This window comes from Larus michahellis, chromosome 2, assembly GCF_964199755.1.
Source record: "Larus michahellis chromosome 2, bLarMic1.1, whole genome shotgun sequence".
Lineage (NCBI taxonomy): Eukaryota > Metazoa > Chordata > Aves > Charadriiformes > Laridae > Larus > Larus michahellis.
The window spans coordinates 137,025,433-137,042,025 of NC_133897.1; positions in this window are offsets into that span (position 1 = coordinate 137,025,433).

Consider the following 16,593-nt stretch of genomic DNA (forward strand, 5'->3'; position numbering starts at 1 on the left):
CCCCTTGATCTTTAGCACAGAAAAAATAAGAAATCAATTATGCCTGACTTTCTAGCAATGTTCTGCTATTAATTACATTTAATGGTTACAAAACTCACATGTAGGCATCCTTATGAAGAAATAAAGAAGCAAAGGGCCAAGGAGCCAACACATGACTAAACAGGGCACCAGCTTTTGAATTAATATGTGTAAAGCTGCCAGAGCTGTCTTGCATACGCAAAAAGTTCAGTTCAACCCCACCCAAACTCTGAGTAAAGCTTTTCCTGTTCTGATTATTCTTTTATTATTGAGGCTGTGCACAGCGAGGAATCTAAGAGTCCTAGAAAGTAGATTTGATAATCCAGTTACCACTTACAGTATATACTTTTTAAAACACTGAATATTGGCTTAAGCAAGTAAAAGTTTAACACTATGTCATTTCTGGAAATACTGACTTTTTTAATGTTACATTTTAGTCTAGGTTGATAAGTAGCACATCTGTTTGTTTCATGTTCATTCTCAGATAAATTAATACATGTTTAAAAATGGACGACCTAAAATGTCTTTTGTTTTTAGCACAAACCATTCACCCATATGAGCTTCCAAATACCTGTGGTCCTCCTGAAAACCAACATTAATTTTCATATTAACAGAAAAATGTGCATCCACGTAATAGCATTCAAATTATTTATTCCACATTTTTAGTGACTGTAATTGTTCCTCTGTCTTGTGACGGTTAACAGTATCAGTGAGTAGGACTAAACCAATAATTTTCAGGTAATAATTTATTTGCTGAAATATGTGAGGTTAGGCATTCAAACACTATCTGTGAAGTAAAGTCAAATATGTTTGAACTAGGAAGAAAATTGGAAATATCAACAATTCATTTTCCCACTTCCAAACATTTTGATTTTTCAGGAGAGTTTGCCAAGGGGACATGGTCACTGTTTTCAACTGAATGAGGAGGCTGATTGTCAAAGTAACTTTTAATTTCTTCTGCTTTGGGTGCAAATCTCCTTAAACAAAATATTCCTTGTTAAGCTGCACTTTTTTACAGACAAAAGTCCTCAAAATACTTAGGATTGTTCTGTTGGGAAATCAGAAAAAAAACCAACCCACAGTAAATGCAATCAGTATTTCTTCCTTTTTTTACCCCCTTTTTTTAATATCTTTAAGCAAACAGCAACCAAACAGACACAGCAGCCTGTTCTCTTCTTTGCTCACTTATTGGCATTTACTTTTATGATTGAGGTCCTCATGCATTGGATAGGGATATTGATAGAGGAGCAAATTTCTTTTAATCCAGAACCTCTGCTTAAATTCTGTTCCCAGCAGCGACTCTGACTGAATTTGGGAAGCACAGTTCTGGTGCGGGCGGTGAGCAGTGCCTAACAAGGTACAGCAGCTGTGCTAATCTTTTCCCTAAATTTCACGGCTCTTAGATCTGCTCTAATTATAGGGACTCAAAACTGGGAGGGACCTCCTATGTCATTGAGAATAGTCTCCTGGCATCACAAACAACTACGTCATATAATATCCTTCATAAACCAATTGTACTCTTCTTACTTCATCTGTTTGACACACGATAGCACCAGATTACAAAGGACTTAAAACAGAAGTGTCTGTTGAGCCAGGCTTATATCATGTATCTCTGAATAATGTCTGATGACTTTTGGTAGTTTAAGGATAGGATTTCTTTTTAGTGAACCATTAGTGATGCTGATCGGGGATTCAAACCAGCATATATCTAACCAGCATATATCAAATAAACAATATATTTTTAATAGAATAAAAAAGGTATACTTCTCATAAAACCAAAGGAAAACAAAATCATCCCCATTTTTGATACTTCCCTTTCCTGGGATTTTGGACTATTGTCTTGTAATGACTGTAGGGTCTCTTACAATGAATCAGAGTGTTAGATTTTCTCTTCCACTATCTGTGCCTCTCACATCTTCTTCAGATGCTGCTTGTGGACCAGGAGAGCAGGACTCTGGACAGTCTGAACTCTGCTGGGAAGTAATTGCACCTTTTCTCTGCCACTACAGGGCTCTTAGCTTAATGGTGTGGTTCATGCGTTCCAAATGCATTTAACTTAGGCCATTCCTCATTTAAGCCTTAGGTTTCCACAGATAGTTCAGTCTAACAATGACAGTTGGACTGTAAAATCCACTGTTGCAACTATACACCAAACATGGCATGCAAACATTGTCCTTTGGCTTGGAGAGGTAGCCAGGGGACCCACAGCCTTTGTGGGTCAACTTGCATGGTCCACCTTGAACTCATTCCCTTCACACCTGGAAAGCTACAGATCTAAAAATTCAGCTGGGCATCAGTGTTTCTGCATGGACGAGTTATTCTCCAGGCCAAGCACAAAGCACAAGGACTAGAAATTTAAGAGAGGCAGAAATCCAGAGACCTTTTTGCTGTCACGTTTCTGTGCCATCCAGAATAATAGGCATTTATTTGGCCCACCTTTAGAATAAAATGATATACTGCTAACAATAAAAATGAGTACACTTTCGTTCCTGAATAATATAAGAAGGTTTAGCATTTTTTAAGTTATTCCAGATGCCCCACTGAGGCTTTTGAAAATAAAAAGAGCAAGGACCCTGTTTAGACCTCATCCCACAGCTTCTTGAGTGAGGACAGAACACCAGCTTTGCATTTTGACATTATTTTGGGACTCAGTGCAGGAAGACAGTTTCTCAGGAAGCGTCTAACTTTGCACAGTATATGTAAGAAAAACCTCTCTTTTTTGTTTTCACAACGATACAAGCTGCACCTTCAGTAAGCCTCTTTAAAAGCACTGTTTCTTAAAAATCTTCAGGAAATCTATACCCTTTGATAAACCACAAAAAATGTCATTTAGGAAATAACGATGGCATGAGGCTGGGATACGTACTTCAGGAAGAAGCAAATTCTGAAATGAGAATAAGATTTAAGGGCAGTGGAGTGTGGGGAGTTACTGGGAATGAGAGAGGCTCTGGGTAAAAAGACCACTTATATTTACCCCTGGACACATATAACCCGCACTGATCCTGAATTACATTTTTGATAACTAAGCTCTGATTATACACAGGAAAATATGGTAAACTTTTTTTATTGTTATTATTTTTAATTTGGACACTAAGTCTGACAATCCCAAGAAACCACTAAAAATCTCTGCATGTAAATTTCTACCCTCAGCTAAATACCTAGGGATGTTCAGGGAAGAATTAATTGGAATCAACCAAAAAAAAAAGAAAGAAAAAAAGAAAAGAGTTTCAGTGCCCCAGTGAATAATTTATAGCTGTTTCCTTTTCAACAAAGGGAATGTTGAATGTTTTTGACAATAGCAGGTACATAATTGTTTTATGCTGGGGGCATTTATTGTAACTCATTCATTATATCATCTTGCTAGTTTTCATGGCATGCATTTATTTGTTCTTTTAGTGGAACAATTTGAATGACAACTAGGAGAAATAGTTGGGGACAGAGAGTGAGAAATGGCATGTTAAAAGACTTAGACCAGTTTGATAGACAGCTTGAAAAACCCATCAATATCATCAACACCATCAGCACTGGAAGAGTGAAAGGTCTAGATCTAGTGACCACCTTTTTTGACAAATGTCCCTTTTTTTTTTTTTCCCCCCAGAACTGTCCATGTTCATTCATTTTGGTTGATTTGGGTCAGAAAGGAGACTATTATACAATACAAAGCTTAAGACTGTGAAAGAGGAAAAAAAGACAACATAGAACCACATGTGAGAAAATCTTGAGGGAAAGTCAAATCAATGATCTTCCTCCAAAGAAATAACTAAACCTACAAGTTCGACCCAGACAGTGAGGCCATATATCAGACAGAAGTCTGAGGTTTTTGTGACCCTTGTCATTGGGAAAACATTTTAATTACACTGAGTCATTTCCCCTCTATTTTTTTAAGTTGTAAAAACTCAGAGATCTCTGCATTTTCCTCCCTGGTCTTTCCATCAGAGAAAGTGTAATTGTAAGAGATGGTGGAAAGAGAGTGAATATACATTAAAACATAGCAAAGGATTCTTATAATGGTCAGGTTCTGTCAATAGGTCAATTTTAGAGGTATAAAACAGTGTTGTTTCTGTAACTTTAATGATGCTATCATGACTTACAGTAACTGATCCAGAAAGATTACTAAAGTCTTTGTATTATTATTGAATATTACTACTATTAATATTAATATTTCACAGTAAATTGTACATCTAGTTTTGCTGCCATATATATGGACATAGATATAGACATCGATAAAAAGATCTATGCATTACCAACCTTACTACAGTAAAATATTTTTCCTTGGTTTTATTAATTTCTAAATAGGCCTTTTAAAATTTGACCACCGCAAATAAATAAACATGAACATGGGTAACCGTTTATCATGGCAGGCACACTGCTCTTCTACCTGTGCTTCAGTAACCATCTTAGAATCATAGAATGATTTGGGTTGGAAGGGACCTTTAAAGGTCATCTAGTCCAACCCCCCTGCAATAAGCAGGGACATCTTCAACTAGATCAGGTTGCTCAGAGCCCAGTCTAACCTGACCTTGACTGTTTCCAGGGATGGGGCATCTACTGCCTCTCTGGGCAACCTGTGCCAGTGCCTCACCACCCTCATTGTAAAAACTTTCTTCCTTATATCCAGCCTAAATCTACTCTCTTTCAGTTTAAAACTGTTACCCCCTCAACCTGTCGCTACACTCCCTGATAAAGAGTCCCTCCCTCTCTCTCCTGTAGGCCTTCTTCAGGTACCGTAAGGCTGCTATAAGGTCTCCCCGGAGCCTTCTCTTCTCCAGGCTGAACACCCCCAGCTCTCTCAGCCTGTCCTCATAGCAGAGGTGCTGGACTCCAGCCCTCGGATAATTTTTGTGGCCCTCCTCTGGACCCATTCCAACAGGTCCATGTCTTTCCTGTGCTGAGGGCTCCAGAGCTGGATGCAGTACTCCAGGTGGGGTCTCATGAGAGTGGAATAGAGGGGCAGAATCACCACCCTCGACCTGCTGGCCACGCTTCTTTTGATGCAGTCCAGGGTACGGTTGGCTTTCTGGCACAATACAGTTGGCCTTCTCTTCCTTCCACATCCTTCTCCAGTCCTTTTTGTAAAAAGGGACTTTTCATGTCTTATACAGCTTAACTCATTAGTTACGTAGGGGTTTTGAATTATTATATTTGACACCATATTTTCTGTTTAGTCAATATTCAGAACTATTCTGTAATTTGAACATATATCAGGCAAGATTTCAATCATCTTCCATTTCCTTGAATCATAAGGTCCCTGTGCTTTGGCCTGTGAGGAGCTTTCGCTAGATTGCTGCAACTTTTAATTTGATTCCAGCAAACATTTTTCCATATAATATTTGGTTTAATTTGAATAACTCAAATGGTGTAAACAGAAAAAATGGACGTTGAGAAAGCTGGATTTAGCATGCAAAAAGAGAAAAGTGTGTTACATGTAAACATGCACAGTGTACAAACTCACTTCTTCTAGAGCTATTTCCCCATTTGAAGTACAAAGGACATCTCTGAAATACTATCAAAATCAGTGGAGATTTTTGACTGTGTCAGAGACCAAATCTGTAGAGAATTGTTTCTTATGGCACTATATGCATGTACAGTCACGCTTCTCATTTTCTCTCCAAAATATTTCTATGTGGCATCCTCCAAAGAAAAAAGAAACAGAAATTAGTGCAGCTCTCTGTGGCTCACCCATTTTAGTGAGGACGCCTGCAGTACTAAAAGGCAAAAAGACCCTGGATGCATCCCATGCTATGAATCAAAACCATCTGTCTTGTGGGAGAGTATCATAAATTATTGTTCTTGTCCCCACATATTCTCTCTCCCTGTTCACTGATGAGCTATTCTGCCCATAGCATCTTTTGTACACTTGAGGCAAAATCACGGTGATTTTGTTGAGTTAAAGGGCCTGATTTGCCTATTTTGACTCACACAAAACTCTCACTGAATTAAAGGGTGGCATCACGTGATGAACAGCAGGAAAAAGCAATAATAGAGAAGTAAAAAAATGTAAGTGTTAAGGTTCTCAAAGAAGTGCTGAATTAATTTAAGAGGTAAGAAACTCACATTACTGTACAAGAGCTAAAATCCAGGCATCTGTTGATGTCAGGATAAAAGAAAGTTTGCACCCTCGCTGAACCATCAAGACCATATGAGTGAGAGCCTGGGACATGCCAAGAAGCTAACGAGGATCGAGCTCTTCCCCTCCTTGAAATCTGTAAACTGTGATGAAGTTGTCACTTTCCTAGTGTCTGAATACTGGCAATGTAAATGGTAAACTTCATCTTGAGGAGCAAGATGGGACTATGCTTACCTGCTTATTTTGATATATATAGAAGACTAAAATCTTAACAGAAAATCCTTATTCCTTAAAGTTAATTGGAGTCTTGCCACTGACTTCAGTGTGGCCAGAATTTCATTGATGAGTTTTAATAGGACTCACTATCAAAACAAATAAAGCAAAGGGGATTTGGCTGTCAGTGGCCTATGCAAGATTTACCAGTCAGCAATAAAATCAAAATCAACTAACTCAGAATACTATCCTGAAACCACAAACTTCCTGCCCCAAACCACAAAATACAGGACGTTTTGATAACAGAAGAGCAGTAAGTAGAAGGACAACAAAGGAAATGGTGAGAAACCAAATATATTTAGTTAGTTATTGTCAGAGCTGTAATATTTAGAATTTCAATATCTGTCTCTCTCATTTAATCTCTCTCAGATATTACTTTGATTGCATTTAATTTTCTTGGAGTAGGGTTTCTATTTTTTTGGTCCATTTTCTTTTAAAGAAAACAGATGGAAACGGAGAAAAAAGGTTTTGAAGTTCGACCCAGTTTTAAAATGTCTATAATTCTGTTTAATATCAAAAGCAATTTTGTCAAATCAACTAAAGTCATTTAATGCTTACTGTTTCAGATGTTAATTCTTTTTGCTGAAACTAAGTTTTCTGCTTTTACTGTGACTTTTTTCTAGGACAGCTTAGTATTTGGTCAGAGTACCTGAAGGAAAAAAAAAATCCCTCTGAATCTAGGATTTTTAGCTCTGAAGGAAATATTTTGGATGATTATGAGTGAAGATAGTAGAAAACAATGAACATTTTTTTACAAACTAAATTATAGAGAGTGCCAGCAACACCCTGTAATAAATGCATTGCATATGCATACACATGCACACATATATACATATGCATATATGCATCTAGATTTTAAAAAATAGAACACATTTTTGGAGGGGGAAATCAAAGCATTCTTTTGTTTAAAAACTATATGATTTTCTTACCCTATAGGCTACAGTTAGTACACTGAAATTTAGTTAGATGCCTGGCGTTCCTGCTTATGGATCTAATGCAGTATTTTTTGTATTCCCATTCAAACCATCTGTTTATTTTATTCTAATGTATCATGCCATAATTCCATGTAATTATGGGCACCTAGTCTTCCAAGACAAACAGCTGACACCTGGAGACATGTAAGGAATAACTCATAAGTTAAGGTTAGCTGCCCAACTCCCATTACATTGACATTTAAAGTATATTCTGTGAAGTTTGAGTTAAACCAAAAATGTTATTCAGTGGTTCTTGGATTCAGAAATAAACATACAATAGGCTAGACAGAGATTGTCAGCCTGTCATTATAATACTGGCTGTTAACAACCACAATTAAGGAAGACTACATATCAATTATTATTTGTCTGGAACATGAACTTCCCTAAGCATGAAAGGAAGTGATGCAGCCTGTATTACTGTCTCCACTCTTCAGCTAATTAGTACTGTTTTTAATGGCTTCATCTGCCCAGGATCAATTGTCTAATGGGGAACAGTTCTCTGTCAGTTAATAAGGTGAGGAACTGTGTAATATGATTATGTCTGGCTCCAAAATAGTGCTTCAAACAACACTAAAACAATCATGTGATGGAATAAATAGACTGATGCAGGACTGCCAGATAATTCTGGAGCAGGCAGACTGTTCCAGTAAGGGTACAAATGTCTGACACAAGAATGTGTGGCACACAGTAAGGGAAGAGTAGGACATTTTCTAGAAATGCTAGAAGTTTAATTAAGAGAAGGAGCCAGTGGCGATACACATTTTAACCGGTGTTTAAAGAACATTAGTATAAGGAATGTGAAAGGGAAGGGCTCTATTTCCCAAAATACTTGTTGCAGAAATAAACTGCTTTGTGGTTGTCCTGCTTGGAGGAGTGTGCATTTTAAACTTTCCATCCAGAAAATGCCAGCCAGTACTGAAAAGGGTAAAAAACAGCTTGATGATATACACTCTGAGCGTCTCCAGGCTGCAAAATGTGGGCTATTTATACACACAAATATATCATACCTCTGATTTTGCAGGATAATTGGATGTTCTCCTTTTAGTCAGTTACAAAGTTTGGTAGATTATTGCTCATCAGGGTGGAGGCATTGGACAACTCAGCACAGATCTGCACAAGGCAAAGCAGGAGGTGCACAAAGAGCTTTATGACTTCAGACTTGACTTCTTTCTGCTACAATTGATCACCATTACCCACAGGCTAATTGGCATTGTTCTTGGCATTTACAAAAAAGGATTATGCCAAGACCTTATAAAAACAAAAAGCAGACTTTGTGGTATAGGAAATAATGAAGCTTTGTAATTAAGCAAGCATAGACGTCACTGGCTTTCCTGAGTTCAGGAGGGAGGGGAGAGTAATTGGTGAAAGCATTAGAATAATACCCAAAACATGCATTTTTTATTCCAGATCTAATTACCTCATCTGCCTTCTTCAGTGATGTCCAGATTTCCCTTTGCTATCCTCCTTGGGATAGAAAAGAACACTGAAAAGTGATGAAGGGAAAAAAAGAGGGGTATGTTAATATATTTCATAGGACTTCCTTTAATGAAAGAGCTTCTCTCAAATTCTGAGGCTCGCACATTTACATATACATTCAAATATATTAAAGGAAAATATTCTGAAAATCTGTAAAGTTTTACACCTCCTTCCACCATTGACTTAAGCTGTTTGAACACAAATCACATACCTCAACACACAATCATCTACGCAGTTCTTATGTCCACCATGGGAAGAAACTAGCTCTTCAGATCTTTGGATCTCAACAAACCCAGACTTTCCTAGGCAAACTATGTTGCAATCCTGTTTGAATCTATTGCCTCTGGCAAGATAATCAGCCATAACACTGGATGTCTAGCCCTTGCGCCTCTTCTGAATAAGCTGAAAGGCCTGTATCTCCCAGAAGACCATTTCAATAATTTGAACAGCAGAAATCCTACCAGTATTTCAGGGCTCCCCAGCTAAAAATCCCTGCTTTTCACTGCACCGTGTGAACAAAGCAGAGCCTTGGAGGAGTGGGCTGTTCACACACACACGGAGGAGATGAAGACTAGTCGATCGTCAGAACATGGAGACCATTTATGTCACTGCATTGGGGAAAAAAAAGGCTTCTTTTTTCAGGAGTGGTATGTGTATTGTATATTTGTGCTGGGGAAAAGATAGGTCACATTTTTTTTTAAAATGCTTAGCTATAATACATCAATGAAAAATGTTGCTCTTACAGGTAGAGTACTGCATGGATACAGCTTAAGCTTTAACCTGTGCTGGTCAGAACACATCAAACATAAAAGCATTGCACAAAGACTGTAATACCTTGAAAAAAGAGATCATAATCATCGCTATGGGGCAGCCCCGCAAAGCCCATATTTCTAGAAAGAAGAAGATATTTGGATTCCTTGAACAGGACAGAATGCAACCAAACAGAACAGCAAAGGTTAAAAGTCTGAGAGAAAAAGAAGAAACAAATTCTTCTGAGTTACATCACTCGAGAATGGATATAATTTTCAGCAGATGGACTACCTCATTCCTATTTTTACTTTCTATTTCTGGTTCAACTCACTTCCAACCAGCACTTGAGATTATTGTGGATAAGTGGAATTTGAATCCAAGGAGAAATTTTAGCTATTGCACGTGGAAGGAGTGTCAGTCACCTGTCTACTTCTCTTTGGCTAACTACCACGGCTTAGAAAAGAGAAAGATCTGGTTGGTACTGCCTTAGGTTCCTCTTTCAACTAACTACTAAGGACATTTTTTTGTATTTTTTCCTTAAAAGGTACATTACTGCAAATAGCTACAGCACAATCTAGATTGGACAATCCAGGACTCAGTCAAGGCAGAACTGCAGTTAAAGACCTTTATGATGTCACTATAATGTACTGATTCTCACAGACATATTCTGGGATCCGTTCCTTATGAATGAAAATATGTTTTATGTTCCACAGACAGTGAGGTAGATTTGAAAAAGAGATGCCCTTTTGGAGTGGGAAACAAAGAAGCGGTTTTGAATGGGAAACAGGGTGGAGAAATCTGTCTTTCCATCATCACTGAATACATTTCCTTAAGTAACAGGTAAACTGGGAGGCATCAGCAATTCACGTGATTTGAAACTAACAATTGGAAAATTTATTGTCAAAAGAATAGTATGCTTTCTGGGACATATGATAAAAGTTTAGCTATCTTGAGATTCTGAGTGCTTTTAAAAGTACACTAAGTGCATTGACGAATATATTCAGAGGGATTAGGAAACTGGCTACTCTTTTTAGCAGGGATTATTTTTCATTGTGGAATGACTCTTGTTAACCTGATACCTTCTTTCTCACACTGTCACACTTTCTTCCAACATTTTACAGAGCTGGTTAAAAAAACCAAAACCAATATATTTAAGATTGACAAGACATATTGCAATATCAATTAACAATTACATTTTTCTTACTGAGCATTACAGATTTGGCTTAGGTAGTTTGTACTTCAAATAGGACATACAAAAATTTTTTATAAACCCAAAAGATTCATCAATTTCATGTGTGACACTCATGCTTTTATTACAGAATAAGGAAGAGCATGCTAAGCAAACGGATGCACTTCTATTGAAGGTATCTGAGGCCTAGACATCTCTACTTGTTTTTATGGGTTTATGAAAGGCAGGTCCTGCTTGACTTACCTGATCTCCTTCTATGACAGGGTGGCCCATTTGGTGGATGAGGGAAAGGCTGTGGATGTTGTTTACCTAGACTTCAGTAAAGCCTTCAATACCTTTTCCCACAGAATTCTCCTGGAGAAAATGGCTGCTCATGGCTTGGACGGGCATTGCCTTTGCTGGGTAAAAAACTGGCTGGATGGCCAGGCCAAAAGAGTGGTGGTGAATGGAGTTAAATCCAGGTGGTGGCCAGTCACAAGTGGTGTTCCCCAGGGCTCAGTATTGGGGCCAGTTCTGTTCAATATTTTTATCAATGATCTGGTCAAGGAGATCGAGTGCACCCTCAGTAAGTTTGCAGGTGACATCAAGTTGGGTGGGAGTGTTGATCTGCTTGAGGGAAGGAAGGTTCTACAGAGTGATCTGGACAGGCTGGATCAATGGGTTGAGGCCAACATGAGGTTCAACATGGGTTCAACAAGGCTAAGTGCTGGGTCCTGCACTTGGGTCACAACAACCCCATGCAACGCTATGGGCTTGGGGAAGAGTGGCTGGAAAGCTGCCCAGTGGAAAAGGCCCTGGGGGTGCTTGTCAACAGCCATCTGAATATGAGCCAACAGTGTGCCCAGGTGGCCAAGGCCAATAGCAAAAACATTGGGGCCAGCAGGACTAGGGAAGTGATCGTCCCTCTGTACTCAGCACTGGTGAGGCCACACCTTGAATACTGTGTTCAGTTTTGCGCCCCTCACTACAAGAAAGACATTGAGGTGCTGGAGCATGTCCAAAGAAGAGCAACGAAGCTGGTGAGGGGTCTAGAGCACAAGTCTTATGAGGAGCAGCTGAGGGAACTGGGGTGGTTTAGCCTGGAGAAAAGGAGGCCAAGGGGAGACCTTCTCGCTCTCTACAACTACCTGAAAGGAGGTTGTGGACAGGTGGGGGTCAGTCTCTTCTCCCAGGTAACAAGATAGGACAAGAGGAAATGGCCTCAGGTTATGCCAGAGAAGGTTTAGATAGGACATTAGGAAAAATTTCTTCACCAAAACAGTTGTCAAGTATTGTAACAGGCTTCCCAGGGAAGTGGTTGAGTCCCCATCCCTGGAAGTATTTGAAAGACATGCAGATGTGGTGCTGAGAGACATGGTTTAGTAGTGGACTTAGTATTGCTAGGTTAACAGTTGGACTTGATGGTCTTAAAGGTCTTTTCTATTCTAAACCATTCTATGATTTTACTTCAGAAACAGATTTTATAATACTGAGTGGTTGAACAGAAATTTTGTTTTTCAATATCAAAGGACTTCACAAATGCACAGAGGAAAACACTTCTGTTGGGCCATCAAGTAACACAAGGTGTTAACTTGTAAAAATACGTAAGTTGTTCTTGTAGATGACATAATGAACAGTGGTATATGTCCAGCTTTGAGAAAGGTAAAGCAGTGGTCATTTCAGTCTAATCTTTTCAGCAGTGCTATTGTCCAGGGTCTTTTTAAGACAAAAAAGAAATGTTGTGATTGAAATACATATAGGTTTTTTGCCTAATAGTGAACAAAATAAGACCTTGCTTATGTTCATGACATTTTAATCCACAAATATAGCCACTGTTTTGGAGGAGAACCTGAAGGATTCCCTCATCTAGTGTGGATTCACACTCCTAAGATCCAGAACGACTCCTATAACCAAATCGTAATACAGAGTCTCACAACATTTCTATTGGTATCTTTATGAAAAAGCATTGCCCTCTGTGTAGCTGGGACCATGAAGAATTCAGCATATGGCAAAGGTCCCAGCTTTGAGAGGAGAAAAACAAGACTCATCAGCAGTGAAGCAATGCCTGGAAACAGGCTACACGTTTGGCAGCACAGCTGATAGTGACTCAAACTTGCATATCAAGGATTTCTTCTTCAAAGTATATTATAGGTTAGAAACACGTAACATAAGCTCATTAGGCGCAGCTATTGCAGGAAACTCCTTCGCTGATTGCTGTCAGGACACTAAGAAACAGGGAACTGAAAAGGCAACAGCTAAGTTTTGAGGTGGTGCTTACTTAGAAATGGAGGGCAGCAGATTTTTTTTATTCCTGTCAGGTGCTTTTACTGGCCTGGAGCTCTCTGTAGGAGCATATAGAGTCCAAAAGCGGAAAACATCAGCATGGAGCAGCTATTCTCATAATGACAAGTGGAGGATTCTGCCCAGGTGGTACCTTCAGGGAGGAGGAGGAGGAGGATTTATTGAATTAAAAGTAAGAGATGATCTGTGAAACATCTTGACACTAGACAAATGTATTTTATCCTTATCTTTCTCAAACAAGGAAGAAACGTTCACAGGAAAGTGTATTTTTCTTTCTCATTATATTTGGGGCTTTTTGTATCTTTTCCCACTCTTTGCCCTTCACTTTTAAGGTGTTTTCCTGTAGTGAATGCTAAGACCAGCGAAGCATCCTTCATTCCCTTCAGAATTCACTCCAGAAAGGAGGGACCTTATGAAGAGAACTGATATTCTTAAACTCACAGGATTAAGCAAAAGCCCCAAAGTTTTGTTTATTGATTCACTCCAATGGAAAAAAAAGTACTTTGGATATTGTCACCATGCTACCTTTCCTCTTTCAATAGTTCAGTGAAAAGCTTTCTATTGAGGACATTTCCTAAGTTAGAACAGTTTTCTACAAATATTGTAAACTAATTACTGAATGTGATTTTAAAATCATGACTAGTGGCAATCAACCTGGTTAATAATTACGGTTCGATTCAGAAAGTTATTTAGAAGCCAAAACACTAAACACCTGCTGAAGTCAGAGGTGTATAAGTACCTACTTCCTAATCAGGTGATTAGACGCATTTATCTTTCTCTATATTTCTTTGATACAGTACCTGGCCAGAGTTCAGGCTTCTCTTTAAGTATGTTTCTATGTCAGACAGCAATTAAACATACTGAATGACATAAACAAAAAATAAATAATCACATATTAAATATTAAGACAACCTTTCTAAGGACTGGGTAGTGAATGACTGAGAACAGATTACCTGGAGAAGCTGAAGAGATTCAACTACTGGAAAATTTAGGAACACATAGGCATCTTTCAGGACTGGAATATTCAATGTTGCTGTCCCGAATCCAGAGGAGGGACATAATAACTTTCCCTTCCATGCCTACCAACCTAATCCACTACCATCTTATTCCATAAGAACTACCCACTGGAAATTTTCCATTGCCAGCAGTTTGCAGGTAACTCACATGAAAACAGAATTACACAAGGTAAGGTGCTAATTGTGTATCGTTTACTTTCTAGCAATAGCCTTAGCTTGGTTATTATCTTGGTCAGTTAGAGAAAAGAAGTTTCTCATGTAGAAGCGAAAGTGATTAGCTGTAGAGATGGTAAAGTTTCAAGATCTGGGTATTCCTCATTATTTTACTATTAACCCTCTGGCTATATACTACTGATTGATTTGTTTGACAAGATGGAAAAATGGTAGTTGCCTAAGGAATAAGCGAGAATATTAATTATTGTCCTGGCAGGGGAAGGAAAGAAGGATGTCTCTCAATTGTCATGGTACGATTGTAGGTTAGCAATACTTGAGCCCTGATCCTTTTAATGATAGTTGGCTGCTCCCCCTTTCTCATCTCAAGTGGGTAAGTTGAAAGCTTCCCTCTCTCCCATCCCTCCCTCCTTTGTGTCTGAATATGCATGGGAATAAAGCGGAGGTGGGGAAGGCTTTCAGCTGTAGCAGTGTGTGCAGGAGGAATAGAACAGCCCGTTGCCAGCAGGAGGTCGCTGTGTCCTCCCCGGCCCCTCAGCAAGGTGCCAAACCTCTCTCAGGATGTTCACATGATCCTTCTTGCTGCTGTCCCCTCCTCAAATCACACCGACCTTTCCCTCTGGCCCTTACCCCACCGTGGGTCTATTTCCAAATGGGATAAACTGAAAACTTTTTCATGATGCTAAAGAAAATCAATGATGAGGAACAAAATAAGTTTGGGCTTGCTTTAGGTCCTATTAATATAAAACTGTTAGGTGGGGCAGCCAAACTTAGCAAGAACCGAGCCGTGAGTGATCCACACATAGGAACAGCTTCACAAATCTCTCCATGGGCCACTAGCAGCTTAACAACTGCATGCAATTATTTAGATGTATAGTTTATTCCTGCATAATTTATGCAGATCCATTTTCAGCTATTTTGCCAAAATACAAAATAATAGTTTCATGATTACAGCATCATCTGGGGACATCAAAGCACTCCACCATTATGATTCACATCCCCATTAACGATAATGCACAAGACAAATGTGAATCTTTATTAGGTTAATTCTATTTTGCCCATTTTGCAGATGAGTAAGTGGGAGCACAGAGAGGTTAAGTGATTTGCCCCAGGTCACAGAGCGAAATCTGGAAGTAAAAACAATGTGTGAGTATGGCCTAAAAGCCATATACATTACAATTAAATAGTGAGATATTTAATAGCAAAGAAATTCTTAAAACTAGGGCTTCATACCCCACCTAATTATGGATTTAGCAGGTAATCTTGCATTCCTCATAAATTTGAAACTTCCTGTGATCACTAAATAACTCTGAAGACTGGGGAAAAAAAGCAAGAAAAAACTCTTCTCTCCCTCTCTAAAAAGGAAATGAGAAGAAAAAGTGCTACTAAATTTGCAGCAAAGAGAAATGACCTGTCCTAAAGTGACACTGATTTTTTTGCAGTGTCGCCCCTACCTCAAATGTCCTTGAGAAACAGAAAGCCACATAAAGCAAAGCTCTGTGGTTTACAGGAGAGTAAAATAAAAGGAAAGATTTGTTCTTTAAATAACAAGGTTTTAGTGAGCTCTCTTTGTTTAACTTATTAATAAGGTGGATGTAATTAAATCAGTCAATTTTAACTTAAGGGTCCGTAACATAAATTGTTAACTACTGCTTCTTCAATTAAGGGAGTTTCTAATAAATGCCTGCATAACTAGAAATACTGTAAAAAGCATTAACTTTTTGGTGTAAAAGTATTTCCAAAGCAAGCTTTAAAACACATTGAAAAAAAAGTATAGTAAGCTAACAACAATAGGCAAAAATGTAGATAGATCATAGTTTTGAAACAACCAATGTTTTCCATATTGTTATTATTTTTCCTTCAAGGATGAAAAGCTAAGCCAAGTTTCTATCTTCAGCCATTTAAATGAGCACAAAGTTTAATGAGCCCTCATGCTATAACTGTAAAATAGTTAACTGTGCTCGGTTGTTTAGTTTGAGGCTGAATTTGCAAAGTTTCAGTCACAAGAGACTTCACAGCACAGAAACTTCCACTGCTGAGTGAAAGGTAATATTTATGATGCATTGGAAGCAGAAAAACATAGGGGAAACAGGCATTAACTCCTGCTATATTTAAACTATCTAAAATTTCCCACTAGATCAGTGTGAGATTGTTGTTACTTGAAGTCAATCTTTTGTCATGTAGTAGGGAAAAATTCCTGTAATCCGGAAAGTCCCTTCTTTTTCTCTCCCAGAATCCCATGCAGACCCAGTGGTGCTGCCATGCTGAGAACTGACACATCCTTTTGCTAATTACACAAGCGACAGAAAACTTCGCAGCACACCAGGAAAGTCAAATATATTCCTTGACATGGGAATGAGGGAACCTGGTTCCCCTGTT